The following is a 10,083-nucleotide window of genomic DNA, read 5'->3' as shown; positions in this document are numbered from 1 at the left end:
TCAGTATGAGGGTAGTCAACACTGGCAGATTTGAATAAAATTTTTAAATTATTAAACTTATTCTGTTTAATAATTTAAAATTTTATTTAAATAAATAAAGCTTGAAATAGTTTAAAATTTAAAAACTACACTTTCTGAGCTAATACAAATGAAGCAATTAATAGTAATTAAAAGAAATTTTTAATTGTTTTATTATTGTGTTAATTTTTCTATATGTTTTAGATTTTAAAAAATTATGTATTATTTCTTTGTAGACATTTTGAAAATGAAATATTAATATCTCAAAAGAGTTGAACAGAGTAAAATTTTTTCAGCTTTTAAACTTAGGCTATACCATTTTCTATATTTAAATCATAAAAAGCTAAATTTTCAGGTGTATGGAAACTAGTAAAAGATATAAGTTAAATTTTGAATACCAATAACTCAGAATTACTAATTGTTTATATTGGGAATGTTGGCTTTGTCAGTTTATATTTAATTTTTATTTTTCAGACATTCTAATTATTGAATTTCTTCAGTTAAATAAATGGAATGTCAAAAGAATCAAATAATAATTAATTTCTGAGAATTTTCTCAGGAACTCTTCTTTTCTACTTCTATTTCTTCATATTACAAACAGATTGTCCACATACATGATCATTAACCTAACATCAGCTTCAAACCTAACTTTTTCTTCCATTTGTCTCAGCATTATCTCTGCTAATGGCAAGCCAATTGGCATTCTAAAATAAAATAATGTGCTGAAAATGTAACACAGAGATAAGTTAAAAACAGCACAGATATAAACATATCATTTCCAGTGAATATTATGAATTGAAAGCATATGAACAAAATACACAGAAAAGATAAAATAAAATAGTCATACAATTTGTTAATTACATAGTGCAAAGATAAGTCAATAATGGCAGTACTTAAAAAATAAACAAAACAGTACAAAGCTAAAAGAAAACAAAACATGTAAACCTACAACAAATCGATCAACATTGGAGTCTCAGTGAGCATAATGAGAGTCCCAGATTCAGCATTGATATAAATTTGCCATCCTATAAAAAATATTATATGCTCTTTGGTGGAAAGAAACAAAGACAAGTTGATCTTTGAGGCTGATGATAACCATTAGTTGTTATAGTGAGTGTAAACTCATTTCAGATATTGTCCAGTCATCCAATCACTAGTGAGTGGTCTCATCAGGAACATCACAAACAAGACAGGGATCTTGAGTTTTTTTTCCACATCTGCACAATTAGCTGTTAAAATTATTATGATAGTAAGAAACTGAGTGCAAGCATGAGTTGATTGGAACCAGTGAATTTTTATATGGATCTTGATAGAAAGAATATTGTGTTTTGGTGGAAGTAGCTAGCTCATTTCATGTGTCTTGCCATTTAAATAATAGGTATTTCCAGAAGGACCACAAAGATTGTCTTTGGGAATAGATTATAGGCAAGATTTGCATTACTCTTTGCAGCACCAACTTTGGCTAAAGTATCAGCTCTTATTTCCAGTGACGTCCTGATGATCATGAATCCAATTGATAGCATAGACATTCCTGGTGGTGGAAATAAGATTAACAATAGGATGCAAATTATTTTTGTTAACAAGAGATTCCATAGTGAATTTACTGTTAGTGTAGAGAGCAAAGTTGTTGACTCTGCATATTCTATATATTGATTAATCAGCTGATTTTTAATTGCCAATTAATTGATAATTGGCCAAAATGCTTATCAGTGCATCACTAATGGCAACTGTGTTAATACATAAGAGTAGGTACCCAAAGGACAAACTAAAGTCATATAGACCTATAAGCCTATTGCTAGTCCTAAGTTTTAGAAAGAATCCTGTCAGACAGACTGTACTATCACTTTAAGCACGAGGGTTTTTACACCCACGACAATATGGGTTCTGGCCGGACATGTCAACCTGCTATGCATTACATCAGACAGTCAACATGGTTTACCAGAACTGCCAGCAGGGTGTCCACACTTCGCTCATTTTGATGGACATTGCGGGGACATTTGACAACATCTGGTGGCCATCCATAGTAGGTGAATTGCAGAAGGCGAACTTGCTGACTAATCTCTTCTCACTTGTCAGGAGTTTCCTGAGTGATTGCACAGTAGAGTATTACACCCCAAGTGCAAGGTTTGTCAGGAGACTGCAGAGGGTTGTCTCCAGGGGTCATGCATAGGGCCCTTCTCCTTTGGAACATTCTTGCAGATATGGTGCTGAGACTTGTCTTGCCAGACAATGTTCAACTGCAGGCCTATGCAGATGATCTGTTGCTAATAGTTGCAGGTATAAGTAGATGCGAGGGAGATTCGTGGCAACAAAGCAATAGAATGACTCATTCACTGGGGAGAGCTGCATAAGCTATCCTTCAGCCCTGAGAAATCAGAGGCCCTGATGGTGGCCCAGGTAGAGTGTTGGTATGCCGACCAATATACTGAATCTGGAACAACTCCATCCAAAGGCTGTAACCAGATGTACTCAGTCATCAAACTTAGATGTCAGTCAGACATACTGAGAGTCCATCCTGCCTATAGCATAGGACAAGATTGGGATGTTGGTGAATCGAACATCCCAAACTTGCTGGTGTTGAAATATACACTGATGGCTCTGAAAACAGTAGCCTAGTAGGTGCTGTCTACTGTGTCTTTTCTGACAGTCAGTCAGACTGAACGAGGAGGCGTCTGTGTTCCAGATGGAACTGGTGGCCTTGGAGGGGGTGTCCCAGGGGATCCTACAACATCCAGGTCCAGAGCTGGTCATGGTTTACTCTGACAGTCAGTTGTCGCTTCAGGCCCTGAGCAACGGGTACCACAAAGAGAAAATGGTACAGGAGATCAGAGGTTGGGTACTGAGGGCGAGGCATGCACAGCACATTGACCTGAGGTGGGTTCGAGGCCACATCAGGATCCTGGGCAACGAGTGCAATCACCTGGCCAAGGAGGTGGCCAGGGGCTTATTTGTAATGAAAACAAGTTGAACTTTTGGTTACTTACATAAAAGGTACTCTACTGCAATGATCAATGACATATTTTGGCAAGGTAGCTGAAAGTAGTTAGGTCAACCTACACCTTTGTGCCTGAAGTTGGCTGAACTCCTGTGAGTTGCAATTGGTTAGCAACCCAAATACTGACTGAACATGGATGATTTCCCCTCTTCTAGTCCAAGTTAGGACAAGGAGATGGTTGCTGTTCCTGTGGGTGCCCATGCAAAGATGCAAGGCACTATGTAGTTGACTACCCTCATACTGATTAATCAGTATGAGGGTAGTCAACACTAGCAGCAAGTAAAGGAAACTTACTGAAACTAAAGGAATTTAAGTTGCCACCAGGCCTGTTTTCACCCAGACAAGTTTTTAAATTTATGGTCCTGATTAATTATTAATCTGTCCGGTTTTCATAGAAATTGTGAAATTATGATGAAAAAAATAAATTTATAAAAATATTTGTTATATAAATACAGTCGACCCCCCTATAAGATAGAGATACGTTCCATTCTCTAGGAATCCGCTTTCTTACGAATCCTTCCAATCACAACCCGACACGTATCAAGTTTACGGACTACGGCTGTTTGAAAGATTTTCTTCCATAAAATTAATCGATTCTAGACTAATCCGACTCAACATTTCCAAAATACGTATATATTTTTTGGGAATAATCCGTATAAACTACGCTATAAACAAAAAATTGTAGGATTACTTACCGAGTGTCACCATTCGACATTGCCATTGCTCAACATTGTTTTCGTCGCGGAACAGCTCAGCAAAGAGCGGCCGATTTCTAACAACTTATTTTTCTGTGAAAACTTCGTAGAACTTCGGAGACATCATTAATATAAATAATTTTAATCGCCGTTGAATAAGAAATGTTTCTTTCACAAGAAATGTATAAAATTACAGTACTGTATTAGACTTACGGTACCTAATTTACATACTGACAGACGATAGTTAGCGTAAAAATCTCCGTAGCGTGGCGCCACGCTAGACGGCGGAAATTATATATTTAATTATAACAAAGTTACAATAAGTTAATATATAATTATATATACAGTACCTAATTTATATATAATTAATATATAATTATATGTACAGTACCTAATTTATATATAATTTATATAATACTGTCCAGACGATAGAAATCTCTCCGTAGCGTGGCGCTACGGACGGCGGGAAAGTAGTTCGGCTTCCCGATGACGTTTGAGATGTTTATAGGGAACTTTTACTATTTTTTACGGATACCGGTAGCAATTTTTTCGTAGTTTTATAGGAATCGTAACTATAGGGACCGTAATTATAGGGGGGTCGACTGTATATAAACAAAATTAACTGTAAAGTAAAAGTGACTATGTTTTTAATGAACTTTGTGCAGTAAAGGAAAGAGTAGGAAATTTGGAGGACAAGTTAAAAGCAGAAAAAATAATTAACTGTAATGGGCATTTATATTAAAAAAAAGGAAATTTTAACATTTGGAGGAAAATTGAATATATATTTAGCATTCCAACTTCTAATGCATATGTTGACAAATGTCTCTTCAATGAATAACTTATGGTGGGATAAAAAAAAACAAATTAACACCAGAAAATTTTAAAGCTGAACTACTAATTTGCAGTAACATAAAAATTGAATGTAAAAATTTTTATGAAGAAATAATAAAAAATAAAAAACTTTAAAACTTAAAAAAGCAGCTAGGAAAATATGCTTTTAAAGTGGTAAATAAAAACTAATGTACTATTTATTTTTATGTAATTTTTCTCAATTATTTTCATATAGTTTATTATTATATATAACCATTACTGATGTTAGTTTTCAGATTCCTATATTTATATTACATATTGTATCAGATACAATGTACTTTTGTAACTTAATATTATTAATGTTAGTATGTGCTATTATTTATTATTCTTACTTTTATGTATTATTTTTGCAATTAATATCAGCATTGGACTGTTATTAATTATTTTTGATATGCCACATGTGATTATTGTATTACTTTAATAATATATCATGTAGGTACATGTTTGCCTTCTAATAAAAAAAAATATTTATTTTACTACTCACATTCTAAGTATAACATCCTAATTTTAAAATGTCCAGATCAGCAATTTTAAAAAGGTGGCAACACTGAAAGGAATTGATGGAAATGGTAATATATCTTGTCGACCTATAAGCTTAGCAGACACACTGGGCAGGACCCTGTTTTCTAGGGAAGAGGGGCCCACTGACAATATACATGAGCTGACTTCTCTTAGCACTCAAAGTGCAGAAAAGGCTGCACCAAAACTGTAAGTCAAGGTAAGAGGGTTGGACTTGAGAATATGGAAGGCTTGATCTTTATTTGGACGTATCACCTGAGCCTAAGCATATAAATCAGTCTGACTTTGTTGTCCTGTCACCTTAATACCACCATAGGTGACTGACTGCTAATGATTATATTATATTCTCTTTGAACTCTGTAGTGCCATTTGGCAGAGCAGAGGCATTTAATTTAGAGTTGTACAATATGACTAATGGTAACTCTCATTCCAAACAGCCAAGGCATAAGAAATGATAGGAATAAAGACAGCATATAGAATGGGATTAATGGTCTCTTTGTTAAGGTTTCAGTGGCCTTTTGCTACCATATGCTATTAGAGATTAGCTAGATCTTGTTCATGATATGCCTAATGCAAGTGTGTCAATTCAGTTTATGCTCAAGATGAAAATGCAGAAATTTAATGAACTTAGTTACCTTGCATCCTAATAGTTGGAGTTTTCAGATAAAGATGTCGTGTCCTTGGGCTGCTGAAGACAATGGCTGAGGTTTTAAGATGATTAAATAATAACTTGTTATTATCACTTCATTTTGTAACACACTCCAGAATGGTGTTAGCTGTCTGATTAATGTTTGCATTTGACTGACCAGGAGAAATAATGAAGGCATCAACAGTATAAGGAATGACCTCCACAAACATCATCCAAATCTAGATCATTGGTAGAAGTCATCAAACAGAATATGCTACAAATGTGTGAGCAGCCTCTCAGAGGGTGGATGAAGATATTGGAACCAGCAGAGGTAGTGGTCATGCAATTTGAAAGGAAATCAGCGGTATGTTAGTAAAGATTGGCATTTAGTCCTAGCAAGCCAATAGAGGATTAATGGCCATCAGACACAGTTATATCATAAAAAGCTAAAATAACTATAAATTTGATGACACCAACAATGAATTTTACTTGGCTTTGAGTACAGAAATTGTCAAAACTTTTGCTATGAGCTATTATAAAACTTGTTATAAAAAGATTGCATCTTTAATTCAATCTTGTTGTGAACTTCATACTGAATTAAAGTTTTTAAATTAATAAAGAATCCATATTATAGTGTACAAAAAATCAATCACTAATCTTGCTTTTATTATTTAATTAAAATATCTTCAATCCAAAAATAGAATAAAACAATTGAATATACTGTACAGGTATACCTCACCTTACGTCAGTAATTGGTTCCAGGAGAGGCGTCGTAAGTCGAATTTACTTGTCTCCGAATCTACTTGTCACTAGGCTAAACCATAAATTACAATTCCCGGTTCTGTATTTTATTTATTAATGCATTTTTAATAATATATGGTTAATAAGGATCTATTTTAAGCTTACAAACAAATAAATTTTAGTTTTTAATATAGTACAGAAAAAAGTAATCTAAATTTTCAAGTATGTAAATACAGTACATACTTGTAAATGTATATATTTTAATATGATTTTGTTCTTTAAATGCTTTTCTAGTGATATTATGACTCCAATATTTGTGGCAGACAGACGTAAAGTTGAATAAAATGACTTAAACTTGATTTTTATTTTTCCATATACTTTTTTGACAAACGATGTATAATCGAGAATGACGTAACACGAAACGATGAAAGTCGAGGTATACCTGTATTTAAAATTTAAATTATGAACATTCATATAAAAATTAAAACATTTAAAAATATTTTCTCCTTTTGTAATCTTTGTAATATGAATTTTTAAATATATTTAGTTGTTTAATCTATTTTTGAGTTTAGATTTAAAGACACTTTAAACAATAAAAGTAATAATAATGTGTACAAATCAAGAACTTAGTAATTAGATGCTATTTGTGGTGGAAAATGTTATGCACACATTGCATATAAAGATAATCCTTGCTTTACAAAAGTTTGCTTTATGCCAATTTAGTTTTACAAAAGACCTATATTATATCTGCTTTCACTAGTCAACAGAAATCTGAAGAGGATTTTTCTTTCACAAAAAAAGACAAAATGGAAAGATAGCATTTTGCATTTGTTTTCCACCGAGTCATTTTAGAGACATTGTGTACTTCGAGCAGAAAACAGCAAGAGGAATCTCTAAGCTTCTATCCTAGGAACTAAACTCAGCATCAAGCTACATGTAGCTTTAAACTGTCTGTGAACATCTGTGCTTTATGTTGATTTATTTTGTGCATCTGTGAGCAAAAATAAAGTGAGAAAATGGAAAATCTATTGCTTGATTGGATTAATGGGTACACAAAAATGGTCTTCCATCTTTACTTAAAACGAAATCAGCCAGTCTTATCAATAAATTGAAAATAAAAATGGACAATGGTGATCAATGTATTGTTAAAGTAGAATTTAAAGATAGCTGTGGATGGTTTGATTGGTTTTTTGAGAGGGCAGTTTCATAACTTAGAGGTTATTTACTGGAAGTAAATAACCTTTGGTAGGATTTTTCATTTCCCAGTCTTCTGCTTGTCCTGGGATTTCAGGAAAAAAGTAAACTGTTTCCTGGGATCCCAGGATTTTTTAAGATATAAAATAAATCTTAAAATTGAATGATAGAATTATTTTTCATTTTTAAGTAACTTAATATGTCCTGCAACCTCAAATAATAATATTAATAATACTGTGTAAAATATGTATAAAAATTACTTTTGAATTATATAGAAATTTTCACAAATAGAAAAATTTATTAAAGTTTGTTGAAAACTGATTACAACAAAAATGTCTTTGAATTGAGTTGAAAATTTAAAGAAAAAAATGAACTTAGATCAAATTCCTAACTTAGAAGGAAATTTTTATTTTTTAAATAAAACATAATACTGAACAAAATATTATTGTAAGTCTTCTACATAAATAAAAATGTAAATGTTTGTTTGTTTAAAATCTTAAATCTCCGAACATTCTTAACTGATTGCTTTGAAATTTTTACACAATGTTGCATTTGAATATGCACATGTTTTTATATTATAAAAATGTTGAAATTCTCCCCCGCAGGGGAGAGGTACAAAAATAAGGCTTACTGTGAAGAACTGGTCTTCTATTATACTATTTTAGATGTGGTTTTTTGCGTTTTTGATTGCGTTTTAATAGGGTACGTCAAGAGAATGTACACTAAGAAGAGATGCTTCAAAATTCCCTCCCACGGGAAGTGTTATACATTTATAATAGATACATTTTGAGCCACAGTAATGTGTGGCTTAAAAGTTTTTATAATAAAATTTTAAAAAGCAAAGATGGTCAATACTTTAATCACTCAATTTGATTCTTATTTTACTAAAGAAAAGTCCTGCTATTGAGAATGCCCTTTCCGATTCAATTAATGTGGGTGGAATCATCTTTAATGCATTTAAGAGAAGATGGATGTTATGTGTTTTTAACCTGTAGCCTGGGAGATTTCTAGTTTGTTTTTGAGATGTGTTACAGTATTTCTTTTGCTCTCTAATATTCTTGATTTGTCTATCTCAGCTGCTTTAATAGCAGCATCGAGCTTACAGCCTGACAATTCGGCAGTTTGTTTGGCTTTAATAATAAGGTTTATGAAGAAAAACTTGATACCTGCATACTTCGTACTCGTTTGTATCCTTGCCCAATTTGCACTACCTGGCATAATGCAATTATCAAAGCTACTGGACATGGTTAAAAATTAAGACAGCATAAGCACAATTATTTCAGATATTACAGTTTCTGACAAGTAAAGAATTTTCAGAATCCTACCACAAATAAGCTACATATTGATTATTGACAATCTGTGACATGCCATAATAAGCAAAAATTTAAAAAACTAATAAGCAGGCTTAAAATTAAAAAATACAAATGTATTCTGACAGTTTATGAGTTAATTATACTTTCTATTTGCAAAATTTTCTCAACTTTAACACAAAATAAGAGAAAAGTGAATTTTTAAGAAATTTGTGGGATGAGAAAAATTTCCCTGGTTAAAAAACAGCCAGGATCCCAATGAAGAAACCCTACTGGAGAGAGTAAGTCTGGTATAGTTTTATTAACTATACTGTACTTACATTTCTACTTTATATAGGTTGTTTACTTATAATATTCCTGTCTGAGAATGCTTAAAATTTTTCCTATATAAATTAATGATAATTGCTTCTTCACTTTACACCATTTTAGCACATGAAAGATTTCACAGGAACACTACTGCTGGAGTGGGAAACCTGTACTTAAGTAGACCTGAAAAAGAATTACTGAAAGTATATGATTCCTAGCAAAAATCAAGTGTGGAATTAACTGATATATTTTATTAGAACACTGTTATCAAGTAGTAAAACTTACAGACTACAGGTAACCCCCGTATAACACGGCACTTCTATAGCACGGATTCACTCTAACACGGTTCGAGAATTGGTACCATCCCCTGTATAACACGGCACTTCTATAGCACGGATTCACTCTAACACGGTTCGAGAATTGAAACCATCCCCATATAACACGGTACTGTTATAGCAAGGATTCACTCTGACACGGTTCGAGAATTGGGTAAAACCCTTGTACAACATGAAATGTAATAAATTTTTACATACTTAAGTACTGTACTTAAGTACTAATAGTTCACGAAAATTATTATTTTTGTGAACTATTAGTACATAAGTATGTAAATTTTCTTTTCTTGCCTTCTGTCGATACACATGGTCCTTCTCGAAACTTGTTTCAATGTTGCAGATCTCGACGCTTCTGTTGTTGCCAGATGTTTTTCCCTTATTCCATACTTGCTTTATTCTTCATAAGTGCTTAGCACCATATAAGGAAATTTATAAAGATCTTTTAACTAGAAGCAAGCAATCTAAAATTACATAC

The 10,083-nt window shown here is 32.7% G+C and overlaps 1 protein-coding gene across 1 annotated transcript in view; it reads left to right on the top strand.

Moving 5' to 3' along the window:
- The window catches only part of LOC111624487 (pecanex-like protein 1), a 161,116-nt gene that overhangs the window by 850 nt on the left and 150,183 nt on the right, over window positions 1-10,083 (top strand). The gene's annotated exons all lie outside the window — the stretch shown is intronic.

Source organism: Centruroides sculpturatus, unplaced genomic scaffold, assembly GCF_000671375.1.
Source record: "Centruroides sculpturatus isolate CEXI.00-Female unplaced genomic scaffold, Cexi_2.0 scaffold336, whole genome shotgun sequence".
Lineage (NCBI taxonomy): Eukaryota > Metazoa > Arthropoda > Arachnida > Scorpiones > Buthidae > Centruroides > Centruroides sculpturatus.
Note: the sequence above shows the minus strand (reverse complement) of the source record. Positions and strands in the feature narration are given on the sequence as shown.